The following is a 14,515-nucleotide window of genomic DNA, read 5'->3' as shown; positions in this document are numbered from 1 at the left end:
TAGCCTCCACATTGACTCTGTTCCGGAACCCCCTGTATATAGCCTCCACATTGACTCTGTTCCAGAACCCCCTGTATATAGCCTCCACATTGACTCTGTTCCAGAACCCCCTCTATATAGCCTCCACATTGACTCTGTTCCAGAACCCCTGAATATAGCCTCCACATTGACTCTGTTCCGGAACCCCCTGTGTATAGCCTCCACATTGACTCTGTTCCGGAACCCCTGTGTATAGCCTCCACATTGACTCTGTACTGGTACCCCTGTATATAGCCTCCACATTGACTCTGTACTGGTACACCCTGTATATAGCCTCCACATTGACTCTGTACTGGTACCCCTGTATATAGCCTCCACATTGACTCTGTACTGGTACCCCTGTGTATAGCCTCCACATTGACTCTGTTCCGGAAGCCCCTGTATATAGCCTCCACATTGACTCTGTACTGGTACCCCTGTATATAGCCTCCACATTGACTCTGTACTGGTACACCCTGTATATAGCATCCACATTGACTCTGTACCGGAACCCCCTGTATATAGCCTCCACATTGACTCTGTACTGGTACCCCTGTGTATAGCCTCCACATTGACTCTGTTCTGGAACCCCCTGTATATAGCCTCCACATTGACTCTGTACTGGTACCCCTGTATATAGCCTCCACATTGACTCTGTACTGGTACACCCTGTATATAGCCTCCACATTGACTCTGTACCGGAACCCCCTGTATATAGCCTCCACATTGACTCTGTTCCGGAACCCCTGTATAAAGCCTCCACATTGACTCTGTTCCGGAACCCCCTGTGTATAGCCTCCACATTGACTCTGTTCCGGAACCCCCTGTGTATAGCCTCCACATTGACTCTGTACTGGTACCCCTGTATATAGCCTCCACATTGACTCTGTACTGGTACACCCTGTATATAGCCTCCACATTGACTCTGTACTGGTACCCCCTGTATATAGCCTCCACATTGACTCTGTACTGGTACCCCCTGTGTATAGCCTCCACATTGACTCTGTTCCGGAACCCCCTGTATATAGCCTCCACATTGACTCTGTACTGGTACCCCCTGTTTATAGCCTCCACATTGACTCTGTACTGGTACACCCTGTATATAGCCTCCACATTGACTCTGTACCGGAACCCCCTGTATATAGCCTCCACATTGACTCTGTACTGGTACCCCCTGTATATAGCCTCCACATTGACTCTGTACTGGTACCCCTGTATATAGCCTCCACATTGACTCTGTACTGGTACCCCCTGAATATAGCCTCCACATTGACTCTGTTCCAGAACCCCTGAATATAGCCTCCACATTGACTCTGTTCCAGAACCACCTCTATATAGCCTCCACATTGACTCTGTTCCAGAACCCCTCTATATAGCCTCCACATTGACTCTGTTCCAGAACCCCCTCTATATAGCCTCCACATTGACTCTGTTCCAGAACCCCCTCTATATAGCCTCCACATTGACTCTGTTCCGGAACCCCTGTATATAGCCTCCACATTGACTCTGTTCCAGAACCCCCTGTATATAGCCTCCACATTGACTCTGTTCCAGAACCCCCTCTATATAGCCTCCACATTGACTCTGTTCCAGAACCCCCTCTATATAGCCTCCACATTGACTCTGTTCCAGAACCCCCTGTATATAGCCTCCACATTGACTCTGTTCCAGAACCCCCTGTATATAGCCTCCACATTGACTCTGTTCCAGAACCCCTGTATATAGCCTCCACATTGACTCTGTTCCGGAACCCCCTCTATATAGCCTCCACATTGACTCTGTTCCAGAACCCCCTCTATATAGCCTCCACATTGACTCTGTTCCAGAACCCCCTGAATATAGCCTCCACATTGACTCTGTTCCGGAACCCCTGTGTATAGCCTCCACATTGACTCTGTTCCGGAACCCCTGTATATAGCCTCCACATTGACTCTGTTCGGAACCCCCTGTGTATAGCCTCCACATTGACTCTGTTCCGGAACCCCCTGTATATAGCCTCCACATTGACTCTGTTCCGGAACCCCATGTATATAGCTTCCACATTGATTCTGTTCCGGAACCCCTGAATATAGCCTCCACATTGACTCTGTTCCAGAACCCCCTCTATATAGCCTCCACATTGACTCTGTTCCGGAACCCCCTGTATAAAGCCTCCACATTGACTCTGTTCCGGAACCCCTGTGTATAGCCTCCACATTGACTCTGTTCCGGAACCCCCTGTGTATAGCCTCCACATTGACTCTGTACTGGTACCCCCTGTATATAGCCTCCACATTGACTCTGTACTGGTACACCCTGTATATAGCCTCCACATTGACTCTGTACTGGTACCCCCTGTATATAGCCTCCACATTGACTCTGTACTGGTACCCCCTGTGTATAGCCTCCACATTGACTCTGTTCCGGAAGCCCCTGTATATAGCCTCCACATTGACTCTGTACTGGTACCCCTGTATATAGCCTCCACATTGACTCTGTACTGGTACACCCTGTATATAGCATCCACATTGACTCTGTACCGGAACCCCTGTATATAGCCTCCACATTGACTCTGTTCCGGAACCCCCTGTATAAAGCCTCCACATTGACTCTGTTCCGGAACCCCCTGTACATAGCCTCCACATTGACTCTGTACCATAACCCCCTGTATATAGCCTCCACATTGACTCTGTACCGGAACCCCCTGTATATAGCCTCCACATTGACTCTGTACCGGTACCCCCTGTATATAGCCTCCACATTGACTCTGTTCCGGAACCCCCTCTATATAGCCTCCACATTGACTCTGTTCCGGAACCCCCTCTATATAGCCTCCACATTGACTCTGTTCCAGAACCCCCTGTATATAGCCTCCACATTGACTCTGTTCCAGAACCCCCTGTATATAGCCTCCACATTGACTCTGTTCCAGAACCCCCTGTATATAGCCTCCACATTGACTCTGTTCCGGAACCCCCTGTATATAGCCTCCACATTGACTCTGTTCCGGAACCCCCTCTATATAGCCTCCACATTGACTCTGTTCCAGAACCCCTGAATATAGCCTCCACATTGACTCTGTTCCGGAACCCCCTGTGTATAGCCTCCACATTGACTCTGTTCCGGAACCCCTGTATATAGCCTCCACATTGACTCTGTTCCGGAACCCCATGTATATAGCTTCCACATTGATTCTGTTCCGGAACCCCCTGAATATAGCCTCCACATTGACTCTGTTCCAGAACCCCCTCTATATAGCCTCCACATTGACTCTGTTCCGGAACCCCCTGTATAAAGCCTCCACATTGACTCTGTTCCGGAACCCCCTGTGTATAGCCTCCACATTGACTCTGTTCCGGAACCCCTGTGTATAGCCTCCACATTGACTCTGTACTGGTACCCCCTGTATATAGCCTCCACATTGACTCTGTACTGGTACACCCTGTATATAGCCTCCACATTGACTCTGTACTGGTACCCCCTGTATATAGCCTCCACATTGACTCTGTACTGGTACCCCCTGTGTATAGCCTCCACATTGACTCTGTTCCGGAAGCCCCTGTATATAGCCTCCACATTGACTCTGTACTGGTACCCCTGTATAGAGCCTCCACATTGACTCTGTACTGGTACACCCTGTATATAGCATCCACATTGACTCTGTACCGGAACCCCCTGTATATAGCCTCCACATTGACTCTGTTCCGGAACCCCCTGTATAAAGCCTCCACATTGACTCTGTTCCGGAACCCCCTGTGTATAGCCTCCACATTGACTCTGTTCCGGAACCCCCTGTGTATAGCCTCCACATTGACTCTGTACTGGTACCCCCTGTATATAGCCTCCACATTGACTCTGTACTGGTACACCCTGTATATAGCCTCCACATTGACTCTGTACTGGTACCCCCTGTATATAGCCTCCACATTGACTCTGTACTGGTACCCCCTGTGTATAGCCTCCACATTGACTCTGTTCCGGAACCCCTGTATATAGCCTCCACATTGACTCTGTACTGGTACCCCCTGTATATAGCCTCCACATTGACTCTGTACTGGTACACCCTGTATATAGCCTCCACATTGACTCTGTACCAGAACCCCCTGTATATAGCCTCCACATTGACTCTGTACTGGTACCCCTGTATATAGCCTCCACATTGACTCTGTACTGGTACCCCCTGTATATAGCCTCCACATTGACTCTGTACCGGAACCCCCTCTATATAGCCTCCACATTGACTCTGTTCCGGAACCCCTGTATATAGTCTCCACGTTGACTCTGTTCCTGAACCCCCTGTATATAGCCTCCACATTGACTCTGTACCGGAACCCCTGTGTATAGCCTCCACATTGACTCTGTTCCGGAACCCCCTGTATATAGCCTCCACATTGACTCTGTTCCGGAACCCCCTCTATATAGCCTCCACATTGACTCTGTTCCAGAACCCCCTCTATATAGCCTCCACATTGACTCTGTTCCAGAATTGACTCTGTTCCAGAACCCCCTGTATATAGCCTCCACATTGACTCTGTTCCAGAACCCCCTGAATATAGCCTCCACATTGACTCTGTTCCAGAACCCCCTGTATATAGCCTCCACATTGACTCTGTTCCGGAACCCCTGTATAAAGCCTCCACATTGACTCTGTTCCGGAACCCCCTGTGTATAGCCTCCACATTGACTCTGTTCCGGAACCCCTGTGTATAGCCTCCACATTGACTCTGTACTGGTACCCCTGTATATAGCCTCCACATTGACTCTGTACTGGTACACCCTGTATATAGCCTCCACATTGACTCTGTACTGGTACCCCTGTATATAGCCTCCACATTGACTCTGTACTGGTACCCCCTGTGTATAGCCTCCACATTGACTCTGTTCCGGAACCCCTGTATATAGCCTCCACATTGACTCTGTACTGGTACCCCCTGTTTATAGCCTCCACATTGACTCTGTACTGGTACACCCTGTATATAGCCTCCACATTGACTCTGTACCGGAACCCCCTGTATATAGCCTCCACATTGACTCTGTACTGGTACCCCCTGTATATAGCCTCCACATTGACTCTGTACTGGTACCCCCTGTATATAGCCTCCACATTGACTCTGTACTGGTACCCCTGAATATAGCCTCCACATTGACTCTGTTCCAGAACCCCTGAATATAGCCTCCACATTGACTCTGTTCCAGAACCACCTCTATATAGCCTCCACATTGACTCTGTTCCAGAACCCCCTCTATATAGCCTCCACATTGACTCTGTTCCAGAACCCCCTCTATATAGCCTCCACATTGACTCTGTTCCAGAACCCCCTCTATATAGCCTCCACATTGACTCTGTTCCGGAACCCCTGTATATAGCCTCCACATTGACTCTGTTCCAGAACCCCCTGTATATAGCCTCCACATTGACTCTGTTCCAGAACCCCCTGTATATAGCCTCCACATTGACTCTGTTCCAGAACGCCCTGTATATAGCCTCCACATTGACTCTGTTCCGTAACGCCCTGTATATAGCCTCCACATTGACTCTGTTCCGGAACCCCCTGTATATAGCCTCCACATTGACTCTGTTCCAGAACCCCCTGTATATAGCCTCCACATTGACTCTGTTCCGGAACCCCCTCTATATAGCCTCCACATTGACTCTGTTCCGGAACCCCCTCTATATAGCCTCCACATTGACTCTGTTCCAGAACCCCCTGAATATAGCCTCCACATTGACTCTGTTCCGGAACCCCCTGTATATAGCCTCCACATTGACTCTGTTCCGGAACCCCCTGTATATAGCCTCCACATTGACTCTGTTCCGGAACCCCCTGTATATAGCCTCCACATTGACTCTGTTCCGGAACCCCCTGTATATAGCCTCCACATTGACTCTGTTCCGGAACCCCCTGTATATAGCCTCCACATTGATTCTGTTCCGGAACCCCCTGAATATAGCCTCCACATTGACTCTGTTCCAGAACCCCCTGTATATAGCCTCCACATTGACTCTGTTCCGGAACCCCCTGTATATAGCCTCCACATTGACTCTGTTCCGGAACCCCCTGTGTATAGCCTCCACATTGACTCTGTTCCGGAACCCCCTGTGTATAGCCTCCACATTGACTCTGTACTGGTACCCCTGTATATAGCCTCCACATTGACTCTGTACTGGTACACCCTGTATATAGCCTCCACATTGACTCTGTACTGGTACCCCTGTATATAGCCTCCACATTGACTCTGTACTGGTACCCCCTGTGTATAGCCTCCACATTGACTCTGTTCCGGAAGCCCCTGTATATAGCCTCCACATTGACTCTGTACTGGTACCCCCTGTATATAGCCTCCACATTGACTCTGTACTGGTACACCCTGTATATAGCCTCCACATTGACTCTGTACCGGAACCCCTTGTATATAGCCTCCACATTGACTCTGTTCCGGAACCCCTGTATAAAGCCTCCACATTGACTCTGTTCCGGAACCCCCGTGTATAGCCTCCACATTGACTCTGTTCCGGAACCCCCTGTGTATAGCCTCCACATTGACTCTGTACTGGTACCCCCTGTATATAGCCTCCACATTGACTCTGTACTGGTACACCCTGTATATAGCCTCCACATTGACTCTGTACTGGTACCCCTGTATATAGCCTCCACATTGACTCTGTACTGGTACCCCCTGTGTATAGCCTCCACATTGACTCTGTTCCGGAACCCCCTGTATATAGCCTCCACATTGACTCTGTACTGGTACCCCCTGTATATAGCCTCCACATTGACTCTGTACTGGTACACCCTGTATATAGCCTCCACATTGACTCTGTACCGGAACCCCTGTATATAGCCTCCACATTGACTCTGTACTGGTACCCCTGTATATAGCCTCCACATTGACTCTGTACTGGTACCCCCTGTATATAGCCTCCACATTGACTCTGTACCGGAACCCCCTCTATATAGCCTCCACATTGACTCTGTTCCGGAACCCCCTGTATATAGTCTCCACATTGACTCTGTTCCTGAACCCCCTGTATATAGCCTCCACATTGACTCTGTACCGGAACCCCCTGTGTATAGCCTCCACATTGACTCTGTTCCGGAACCCCTGTATATAGCCTCCACATTGACTCTGTACTGGTACCCCCTGTGTATAGCCTCCACATTGACTCTGTTCCGGAACCCCCTGTATATAGCCTCCACATTGACTCTGTACTGGTACCCCCTGTATATAGCCTCCACATTGACTCTGTACTGGTACACCCTGTATATAGCCTCCACATTGACTCTGTACCGAACCCCTGTATATAGCCTCCACATTGACTCTGTACTGGTACCCCCTGTATATAGCCTCCACATTGACTCTGTACTGGTACCCCCTGTATATAGCCTCCACATTGACTCTGTACCGGAACCCCCTCTATATAGCCTCCACATTGACTCTGTTCCGGAACCCCTGTATATAGTCTCCACATTGACTCTGTTCCTGAACCCCCTGTATATAGCCTCCACATTGACTCTGTACCGGAACCCCTGTGTATAGCCTCCACATTGACTCTGTTCCGGAACCCCTGTATATAGCCTCCACATTGACTCTGTTCCGGAACCCCCTCTATATAGCCTCCACATTGACTCTGTTCCGGAACCCCCTCTATATAGCCTCCACATTGACTCTGTTCCGGAACCCCCTCTATATAGCCTCCACATTGACTCTGTTCCGGAACCCCCTCTATATAGCCTCCACATTGACTCTGTTCCAGAACCCCCTCTATATAGCCTCCACATTGACTCTGTTCCAGAACCCCCTGAATATAGCCTCCACATTGACTCTGTTCCAGAACCCCTGAATATAGCCTCCACATTGACTCTGGTCCAGAACCCCCTGTATATATCCTCCACATTGACTCTGTTCCAGAACCCCCTGTATATAGCCTCCACATTGACTCTGTTACGGAACCCCCTGTATATAGCCTCCACATTGACTCTGTTCCAGAACCCCCTCTATATAGCCTCCACATTGACTCTGTTCCAGAACCCCCTGAATATAGCCTCCACATTGACTCTGTTCCAGAACCCCTGTATATAGCCTCCACATTGACTCTGTTCCGGAACCCCCTGTATAAAGCCTCCACATTGACTCTGTTCCGGAACCCCTGTGTATAGCCTCCACATTGACTCTGTTCCGGAACCCCCTGTGTATAGCCTCCACATTGACTCTGTACTGGTACCCCCTGTATATAGCCTCCACATTGACTCTGTACTGGTACCCCTGTATATAGCCTCCACATTGACTCTGTACTGGTACACCCTGTATATAGCCTCCACATTGACTCTGTACTGGTACCCCCTGTAAATAGCCTCCACATTGACTCTGTACTGGTACCCCCTGTGTATAGCCTCCACATTGACTCTGTTCCGGAACCCCCTGTATATAGCCTCCACATTGACTCTGTACTGGTACCCCTGTATATAGCCTCCACATAGACTCTGTACTGGTACACCCTGTATATAGCCTCCACATTGACTCTGTACCGGAACCCCTGTATATAGCCTCCACATTGACTCTGTTCCGGAACCCCTGTATAAAGCCTCCACATTGACTCTGTTCCGGAACCCCCTGTATATAGCCTCCACATTGACTCTGTTCCGGAACCCCTGTGTATAGCCTCCACATTGACTCTGTTCCGGAACCCCTGTGTATAGCCTCCACATTGACTCTGTACTGGTACCCCCTGTATATAGCCTCCACATTGACTCTGTACTGGTACACCCTGTATATAGCCTCCACATTGACTCTGTACTGGTACCCCTGTATATAGCCTCCACATTGACTCTGTACTGGTACCCCCTGTGTATAGCCTCCACATTGACTCTGTTCCGGAACCCCCTGTATATAGCCTCCACATTGACTCTGTACTGGTACCCCCTGTATATAGCCTCCACATTGACTCTGTACTGGTACACCCTGTATATAGCCTCCACATTGACTCTGTACCGGAACCCCCTGTATATAGCCTCCACATTGACTCTGTACTGGTACCCCTGTATATAGCCTCCACATTGACTCTGTACTGGTACCCCCTGTATATAGCCTCCACATTGACTCTGTACCGGAACCCCCTCTATATAGCCTCCACATTGACTCTGTTCCGGAACCCCTGTATATAGTCTCCACATTGACTCTGTTCCTGAACCCCTGTATATAGCCTCCACATTGACTCTGTACCGGAACCCCCCTGTGTATAGCCTCCACATTGACTCTGTTCCGGAACCCCTGTATATTTTTTTATTTTTTTATTTCACCTTTATTTAACCAGGTAGGCTAGTTGAGAACAAGTTCTCATTTGCAACTGCGACCTGGCCAAGATAAAGCATAGCAGTGTGAACAGACAACACAGAGTTACACATGGAGTAAACAATTAGCAAGTCAATAACACAGTAGAAAAAAATGGGCAGTCTATATACAATGTGTGCAAAAGGCATGAGGAGGTAGGCGAATAATACAATTTTGCAGATTAACACTGGAGTGATAAATGATCAGATGGGCATGTACAGGTAGAGATATTGGTGTGCAAAAGAGCAGAAAAGTAAATAAATAAAAACAGTATAAAAACAGTATGGGAATGAGGTAGGTGAAAAAGGGTGAGCTATTTACCTATAGACTATGTACAGCTGCAGCGATCGGTTAGCTGCTCGGATAGCTGATGTTTGAAGTTGGAGAGGGAGATAAAAGTCTCCAACTTCAGCGATTTTTGCAATTCGTTCCAGTCACAGGCAGCAGAGTACTGGAACGAAAGGCGGCCAAATGAGGTGTTGGCTTTAGGGATGATCAGTGAGATACACCTGCTGGAGCGCGTGCTACGGATGGGTGTTGCCATCGTGACCAGTGAACTGAGATAAGGCGGAGCTTTACCTAGCATGGACTTGTAGATGACCTGGAGCCAGTGGGTCTGGCGACGAATATGTAGTGAGGGCCAGCCGACTAGAGCATACAAGTCGCAGTGGTGGGTGGTATAAGGTGCTTTAGTGACAAAACGGATGGCACTGTGGTAGACTGCATCCAGTTTGCTGAGTAGAGTGTTGGAAGCCATTTTGTAGATGACATCGCCGAAGTCGAGGATCGGTAGGATAGTCAGTTTTACTAGGGTAAGCTTGGCAGCGTGAGTGAAGGAGGCTTTGTTGCGGAATAGAAAGCCGACTCTGGATTTGATTTTTGATTGGAGATGTTTGATGTGAGTCTGGAAGGAGAGTTTGCAGTCTAGCCAGACACCTAGGTACTTATAGATGTCCACATATTCAAGGTTGGAACCATCCAGGGTGGTGATGCTAGTCGGGCATGCGGGTGCAGGCAGCGATCGGTTGAAAAGCATGCATTTGGTTTTACTCGCGTTTAAGAGCAGTTGGAGGCCACGGAAGGAGTGCTGTATGGCATTGAAGCTCGTTTGGAGGTTGGATAGCACAGTGTCAATGACGGGCCGAAAGTATATAGAATGGTGTCGTCTGCGTAGAGGTGGATCAGGGAATCGCCCGCAGCAAGAGCAACATCATTGATATATACAGAGAAAAGAGTCGGCCCGAGAATTGAACCCTGTGGCACCCCCATAGAGACTGCCAGAGGACCGGACAGCATGCCCTCTGATTTGACACACTGAACTCTGTCTGCAAAGTAATTGGTGAACCAGGCAAGGCAGTCATCCGAAAAACCGAGGCTGTTGAGTCTGCCGATAAGAATTTGGTGATTGACAGAGTCGAAAGCCTTGGCGAGGTCGATGAAGACGGCTGCACAGTACTGTCTTTTATCGATGGCGGTTATGATATCATTTAGTACCTTGAGTGTGGCTGAGGTGCACCCGTGACCGGCTCGGAAACCAGATTGCACAGCGGAGAAGGTACGGTGGGATTCGAGATGGTCAGTGACCTGTTTGTTGACTTGGCTTTCGAAGACCTTAGATAGGCAGGGCAGGATGGATATAGGTCTATAGCAGTTTGGGTCCAGGGTGTCTCCCCCTTTGAAGAGGGGGATGACTGCGGCAGCTTTCAATCCTTGGGGATCTCAGACGATATGAAAGAGAGGTTGAACAGGCTGGTAATAGGGGTTGCGACAATGGCGGCAGATAGTTTCAGAAATAGCGGGTCCAGATTGTCAAGCCCAGCTGATTTGTACGGGTCCAGGTTTTGCAGCTCTTTCAGAACATCTGCTATCTGGATTTGGGTAAAGGAGAACCTGGAGAGGCTTGGGTGAGGAACTACGGGGGGCGGAGCTGTTGGCCGAGGTTGGAGTAGCCAGGCGGAAGGCATTGCCAGCCGTTGAGAAGTGCTTATTGAAGTTTTCGATAATCATGGATTTATCGGTGGAGACCGTGTTTCCTAGCCTCAGTGCAGTGGGCAGCTGGGAGGAGGTGCTCTTGTTCTCCATGGACTTCACAGTGTCCCAGAACTTTTGGAGTTGGAGCTACAGGATGCAAACTTCTGCCTGAAGAAGCTGGCCTTAGCTTTCCTGACTGACTGCGTGTATTGGTTCCTGACTTCCCTGAACAGTTGCATATCACGGGGGCTATTCGATGCTATTGCAGTCCGCCACAGGATGTTTTTGTGCTGGTCGAGGGCAGTCAGGTCTGGAGTGAACCAAGGGCTGTATCTGTTCTTGGTTCTGCATTTTTGAACGGAGCATGCTTATCTAAAATGGTGAGGAAGTTACTTTTAAAGAATGATGTTCCGGAACCCCTGTATATAGCCTCCACATTGACTCTGTACTGGTACCCCCTGTACATAGCCTCCACATTGACTCTGTACTGGTACACCCTGTATATAGCCTCCACATTGACTCTGTACCGGAACCCCCTGTATATAGCCTCCACATTGACTCTGTACTGGTACCCCCTGTATATAGCCTCCACATTGACTCTGTACCGGTACCCCCTCTATATAGCCTCCACATTGACTCTGTACCGGAACCCCCTGTATATAGCCTCCACATTGACTCTGTACCGGAACCCCTGTATATAGCCTCCACATTGACTCTGTTCCGGAACCCCCTGTACATAGCCTCCACATTGACTCTGTACCGTAACCCCCTGTATATAGCCTCCACATTGACTCTGTTCCGGAACCCCCTGTATATAGCCTCCACATTGACTCTGTTCCAGAACCCCCTGTATATAGCCTCCACATTGACTCTGTTCCAGAACCCCCTGTATATAGCCTCCACATTGACTCTGTTCCAGAACCCCCTGTATATAGCCTCCACATTGACTCTGTTCCAGAACCCCCTGTATATAGCCTCCACATTGACTCTGTTCCGGAACCCCCTCTATATAGCCTCCACATTGACTCTGTTCCAGAACCCCCTCTATATAGCCTCCACATTGACTCTGTTCCAGAACCCCCTGAATATAGCCTCCACATTGACTCTGTTCCGGAACCCCCTGTATATAGCCTCCACATTGACTCTGTTCCGGAACCCCCTGTATATAGCCTCCACATTGACTCTGTTCCGGAACCCCCTGTATATAGCCTCCACATTGATTCTGTTCCGGAACCCCCTGTATATAGCCTCCACATTGACTCTGTTCCGGAACCCCCTGTATATAGCCTCCACATTGACTCTGTTCCGGAACCCCCTGTATATAGCCTCCACATTGACTCTGTTCCGGAACTCCCTGTATATAGCCTCCACATTGACTCTGTTCCGGAACCCCCTGTGTATAGCCTCCACATTGACTCTGTACCGGTACCCTCTGTATATAGCCTCCACGTTGACTCTGTACTGGTACCCCCTGTATATAGCCTCCACATTGACTCTGTACTGGTACCCCCTGTGTATAGCCTCCACATTGACTCTGTTCCGGAACCCCCTGTATATAGCCTCCACATTGACTCTGTACTGGTACCCCCTGTATATAGCCTCCACATTGACTCTGTACTGGTACACCCTGTATATAGCCTCCACATTGACTCTGTACCGGAACCCCCTGTATATAGCCTCCACATTGACAGACAGACAGACAGACAGACAGACAGACAGACAGACAGACAGACAGACAGACAGACAGACAGGCAGGCAGGCAGGCAGGCAGGCAGACAGACAGACAGACAGACAGACAGACAGACAGACAGACAGACAGACAGACAGACAGACAGACAGACATGATTCATGAGAACAGTCTGGTTACATCTCATTCAGGTAAAACACAGATCATAAGGTATTGTGTCTGAGGTCACACTTCAGGTATTTTCCCCATCCTTAGTGGTCCAGCAGATTACGAGGACCCAAAATATAATGATGTGGAAGAGCATGCCGAGACCTGTTTCTCTGTCTGTTAAGTTGTAGAAAAGAAATGTCTGATCAGCATCACAGCTTTGACAAGCTGGGTCAGGTTGTAGTAATTATTTACCTTTCATATCGGGACAAGGGATTGAAGATGAATGACATATTGAATTAACTATAGTCTAATTTGTTGACTGGAGCCTCTTAAGAAACAACAATAACCTCAGACTTCCAAGACCTTATCTGACCTCCGGAGAAACTCTACTGTAGGCAGAACCCAGACAGAGAGACAGGGGGAGGTGTTGTTCATCACCACCATAATAATAATAACAGTCATTGCCAAACATTACTACACAGTCATTATTACACAGTCATTATACAGGCCTTAATCTGGCTCATCAATAAGGCTTCCAGAGGCTCATGTAGTGGTGCACCGCCCAGACATCTCCTTAGGACAGGTGTGTCACACACGGGTAGCGTGTGCATGTTTATAGTGTCTTCTGAAACACATCTGTCTGTCTGTCTCTCGTCCATGAGTTTATGATAGATAGATGCCTATGACAGACAAACAGACGAATGAACATCTGTCATAGACATCTGTCATAGACGTCTGTTTATCATAAACTTATGAATGAGAGTGGGACGGAATCTCTCCTGTACTATGTCTGGCTGCCTCACAGTCCTCTCAGTCTGCCTCAGCTCACGCCATGCCAATAGTAGGGTTTAACAGATCTCTGAAAGTGGCCGTTATTAAGGAAGGAAGGAGAAACTTTGGGCTGGGCACATAGTGTGGCGCCCACCCTCATCAGTCAGTCCCTTCTTCTGATGTGTGTCAGGGAGCTTAGAGGGTTTGTCGCTGGGAAAGTCCCACACACACCCTGGTCTCCTCAGCCCATGTGGCTTGGCTGGTTGAGGATGGTAGACAGTAGAGGAAAGAGACAAGCAGACACACACATATTTCCAATAATTGTTCATTGTGACAATGATTAGTGTCCAGAGAGACAATCACCTCCCAAGAAGGCTTCAATGTCTGACTGTGACACTGTGTTGATGGAGAGCTTTTGAAGCAGCACACACATACATAACTCTACAAGACCATACATGACTATACAAGACCATACATTACTATAAATGACTACAAATGACTACACATGATCATACAAGACTATACAAGACCATACATGACTATACAAGACTATACAAGACCATACATGACTACACATGACTATACAAGACCATACATGACTATACAAGA

The sequence above is a fragment of the Oncorhynchus keta genome, chromosome 12, assembly GCF_023373465.1.
Source record: "Oncorhynchus keta strain PuntledgeMale-10-30-2019 chromosome 12, Oket_V2, whole genome shotgun sequence".
Classification (NCBI taxonomy): domain Eukaryota; kingdom Metazoa; phylum Chordata; class Actinopteri; order Salmoniformes; family Salmonidae; genus Oncorhynchus; species Oncorhynchus keta.
Note: the sequence above shows the minus strand (reverse complement) of the source record.